The following is a 5,192-nucleotide window of genomic DNA, read 5'->3' as shown; positions in this document are numbered from 1 at the left end:
GTGCTCCTTGAGGTGAGAAGGACCAACCCAGCAAATAAATTAGTCTTGGAAGGTTGATGCCTTCTTCTCCACCTTGCACCTCTGTCACAGCCAATCACTGGTAACCTCAGAGGGGCTGGGGCTGTGACTCAGTTCCCCACAATGAGCAGATGCCCCAGGGGTTTACTCCTGCCTGAGTCAGAGAGAGATCTATATCTTCTCAGCCAGGTCTCTGTTCTCAGCCACTATCTGACAGGGGGAGGTGAGGCCTGACAACCTCGGGTGCTTAATGGAGGCTGGTATGGTTCACTCAGTTCCAGGACCATCCCTCATTGATATTGCTGGCAGAACAGCACAACTTTGCAGACTTTGTTTCTGTTCTGGTCATCTGACACTGCTTGAGGTGACAGAAACCATGACTCAGTTCCGGGCAGTGGCAAGCAGTTGGAGCTCACATTGAACTGTCAGTTCCTGCCTATGCCTGCCTGCCTTTGTGTTAGCTATGATCCCCTGGGGGCTGGGTGCATTTTAGCCTCTGTAAAGCAGTCCTCTGGCTCAGCCCCTCCTTAGAAGTCTGCTGGCTCTACATGCATGTATTCTAGTCCCTGCACTCCCTTTTCTCATGTCCCAGATCTGTCGCCAGAGAAGGTGCCTGGCTTCCTCTGGTTGCCCAGAAAGACAGGGAGTGTCTGTCCAGGATAGCCACCCCAAGGGCATGAGCCTTATTGTTCCCGATGCTGCTGTTATTCTAAGCCTGGGGGCACCACTGCTGCTCCTGTATGGTTCCCTCTCAGCTGACTGTCCTCTCCTTACTCCTATGCCACAGAATTAGCACAGCTGAGCAAGGGCCCTTCCCCTGTCCACACCTCTTGAGGAAAAGCCCAAGAATCTGGACTCCATGGGTCAGGCTTCCAGACCTCAGGGTGAGAGTGGAGGGGAGTGCTGGGAGTTCAGAGTTGCAGGTAGAGAATGTATACAGTTTTATACAGTTTTATGCCTAGCAGGAGAGTGCCATGGTCCTCTAGTACAGGTAGGAGGTCTAGTTTTTAGAGGGTCTCTCCCGTGGGATGGAATGGGAGGATGTTTGAACTCTGCGTGCTTGTTTGTATGGAGTTTACTGTGAGCACTTCTCATTGAGGAGGGGACTTCTATCTGCTTGGTGATGAATTAAGTACCTTTTGTTTGTATCTTTGGGGTCACAGCTCATCTCAGCATGGTTGATCTGTGTTATTCAACCTTCTCATGGCTCAGCTCCAGACCATTGGCTCACTTGCTAAACTTCTGTCTCTTAACTGTCCTTTTGGACAGGAGCCTCTGTGAAAAGCTGGCTACAGTCTGCCATCTCACCTACCCAGGCCCTTTATATTTCTATGTGTTAGATTTGGCATTAGAAATCAGTGAAGTAAATAGATTATTCACCTAATGATATTGAGACTACTGTTATTTAATATAGGGAAAATTATATTTCTAACTCAAAAAATGCAGAAAAATTTCATTAGATATATTATCACTTTAGATTTTAAAATGATTCTTTAAAATTCTCACAGGAAAATAAAACTAAATTTTTTATACCTTTAATTTAGTGGAAGCATACCCATTAAGGAAAAGGTTGGTGAATTTATATTTGCTGATAAAAATAATACAATTCACCCATGCTAAGTGAGGTGTTCAACAAGTCATTAGTTACGTGTGTATGCTTTCACCTCTTATGTTCTCTGAGACTTCCCTTTAAAAAGTGGCATAGTGTGACATCATAAAGGAATGTGTGAGTATGAAGAAACACCAGTGTGATAGAAAAGAATATATTTCAAAAAAATTATCTTGTTTGTGTAAAATATATTGTGTGTGATAGATGTGTCATCTTTTTTTTTATTATTTTTATTTTTTTTATTGAATGGTAACTATGTACATTAATGCACTTCTGGGGTACAGCGTGGGGTTTTCACATGCAATCTGAAATACTTCCATCAACTGGTCAACACAGCCTTCATGTCATTTTCTCAGTTATTGCTTTAAAACATTCACATTCTATTCTTAGAAAGATTCACCTGTACCCCTATAAGGTAAACCTCAGAAGTAATCCCTCCAAACTCCCTCCCTCCACCCATTCCCCCCTTAGATGTGTCATCTTAAACATGTGGATAAATATTAACCCTGCAATAATTAGAATTGAGATGTCAATATTGCAATTTGAAAGGAAACAAATCTGCAATACATATATTTTTTTCCAAATAAACAAGAGAATTAGATACCAATATAAGAAATAAAAACTGAATTAAACAACTAGGATATATCCTGAATTGTTTAATAATTCGAAAGGTTGGAATAAAATTTAATCATGATATTAAAGACAGAGTATATTTTAAAAGCATGTTAATAACATGATTATATGAATTCATGAATGCCTACAGCAAGATTTAATACCTTTTAATTTTATTTAAGAAGGTGGTCATGATTGTATAAAAAAACAACATATTGTACCCCATATATACATAAATGTATTCATGATCTATGTGTATATGACTTTAAAAAAATAATGTTGAATTAAAATTAACAAATAAATGTAAAAAAAAAAGGTGATCATTTCAGGAAACCAATAATGAAATATCATTGCCATATATATATGTGTACATATATATGAAAACATATATACATATGAAAATAGAAAAGAACAATTTCTGAAATAATTAAATATGATAATGATAACATACATTAAAAAATCAGCCTCATAGTAAACCATGTAAATTCAGTATAGTATTACCGTACATGGATTGGTAGATGCTTTTATTTGCATTCCAAATTGGCCACATTCTCCTTCTGCAAATTACTACATGGAGATAGCATGTGTGCTATGTTATAAGCACTCTCCTTTATATAGTGCTAGTGTGAGCTTATACTGTTACATCTATTTTGTAGGGGCATTTATCAAAATTAAAACAAGTCTTAAATATTTGCATATTAAATATTTCCCTATCTAGCTGTTGACCCATTTCTATAATTCATCCTACAAATAATTAGAGATTTCACCATAAGGTTTTGCCTTAGACCATTCTGTGTTATAATGGAATATCTGAGACTAGGTAATTAATTTTAAAAAAACAGTTTTATTTAGTTCATGATTGTACAGGCTGGGAAGATCAAGAAGCATGGAACCAGCATCAGCTCGGCTTGCAGCAAGGGCTTTTCTGCTGTGTCACACATGGTAGAAGATCAAAGGGGAAGAGAATAAGGGTGAAGACTAGCTGAGGGGTGCCCTGGCTTCATAACAATCCACTCTCCTGGAAACATTCTCATGAGAATTGGTGCAACCTCATCACAGCAAGAACTTACCAACTTAAAGGTTCAAAGTGTCATCTGAGATTCAGAAGGCAAGTTCCTTCCATCTTTGAGCCTATAAAATAAAAGACAATTTATTTATTTCCAATATACAATGTTGAAGAACAGATATTTGGTAGACATCCCTATTCCAAAATGGAGAAATAGGGCAAAGGAAAGGAATGACAGATCCTACACAAATCTGAAACTCAGAAGGGCAAGCACTGAATCTTAAAGTTCCAGAATAATCTTCTTTGACTCCATGTCCCACATCCTGGACTCAGTGGTGTGACGAGTGCACTCTTAACTATGTGGACAGCCCACTACAGTGGCTTGTTTTGTCTCACCCATGTAGGATCTCTCACAGGTGGAGCTGAGTGCCTGTGACTTTTCCAGGGTGGGCTTGCATGCTGCCAGTGGCTGTACATCTCTGGGGTTTCAGCAGCAGCCTTGCCCCGAGGTGTCTCTCCTAGGTATTGCCACGGTGAAGACTGTCTCTAGCAGCTCTGTTCTCACATTTCTGCATGACATTGCCCTAACAGGAGCTCTCTGTGATGGCTATACCTCTTCCCAAGTCTCTGCCTGGGTGTGTAGGCTTTTCCATATATCCTTTGAAATCTCAGTGGAGGAAGCCATGCTTCCTTTTCTCTTGTGAAATGTGGGCCTACAGAATTAACACCCTGTGGACATGGATACCACCAAGTGATACAAGGTTTTCCCCTAACTCCTGCTTCTCTCTGCTTAGCACTGGACATGACCTTCCATTTTCTATGCCTTAGAAACCACATTCTCTGGGCCTAAGGAGGTTTAAAATCCAGTCTGACCAGGCCTAAGTCACAGAACATGTCCAAAGGAGACCATGTTCCCACACAAGGGAAGTTTTAAAATTAACTTCTGCTTTCAAGCCCCTGGCACCAAACAGTCATGACATTTTATCTCCCCCAAAATGCCCTGTCCATAGGGTGAGATAAGCAGTATATAAACCCTTAGAAAGTAGGACCATATGGGCTACCTGACTGGGAATCTCCCTTGGGAGTGCTGAAGGCTCTGACTTTTTTCTTCTCTTATCTATCAATATAGCTGTTTTTTTGCTTACTTGTGTGGTATGTGGATTCATTTTTTAAATCTCTGAGGTCGAGGATTACACAGAGGACAGATTCTGGCTACATATGTCTTACCAATTGTTCTCTTTTCCTAATGCATGCATCTAAAATGTTACGTATATCTGATTCTCAAAAATGTCCAAAACAGTAAAACAAATATTCATGGTTTTTATTTTTGTCTTTTGGTCCATCAATAAAGCTGTTCTTTCACTTACTGACATGGTATGGGGATTCATTCTTGAAATCTCTGAGGTCAAGGATTTGACAGAGGACAGATTCTGGCTATATATGTCTTACCATTTGTGCTTTCTTCCTAATATATGCATCTAAAATGTTACGTATATCTGATTCTCAAAAATGTCCAAAACAATAAAACAAATATCCATGGTTTTTATTTTTGTCTTTTGGTCCATCACTCTTTTGTTTTTAGAGTGGGAATATAGTACTTCTGTGAGAATTAGAAATAATTGCTACAAAAGCATTTATGATTAATGGAATAAGGAGTCTGCTTTTGAATCCATGATGGTTTTGAATTTATTTGTGCCACTAAATGATTTAAAATCTAATAATCGATGATGTTGATAGTGATACTGATGCTGGATTGTCTTCTCTTAATTCAGAACTGTCCTGTCAATTTTATTCTTCTATCTCCTGTTAGTTCATCTTTCATTCCCCAGAGGACTGTAATGTGCTCATAAGTTGCATTTAAGGGTGAACCAAACAATGAAAACAGGGAGAGAAAAACTATCCATATTTGTATCTGAGAATACTAGACCTCATTTTTTGGGTATTCTT

Source organism: Otolemur garnettii, unplaced genomic scaffold, assembly GCF_000181295.1.
Source record: "Otolemur garnettii isolate 467f Iridium unplaced genomic scaffold, OtoGar3 scaffold00124, whole genome shotgun sequence".
NCBI classification, from domain to species: Eukaryota; Metazoa; Chordata; class Mammalia; order Primates; family Galagidae; genus Otolemur; species Otolemur garnettii.
This window is presented reverse-complemented; position numbering follows the sequence as displayed.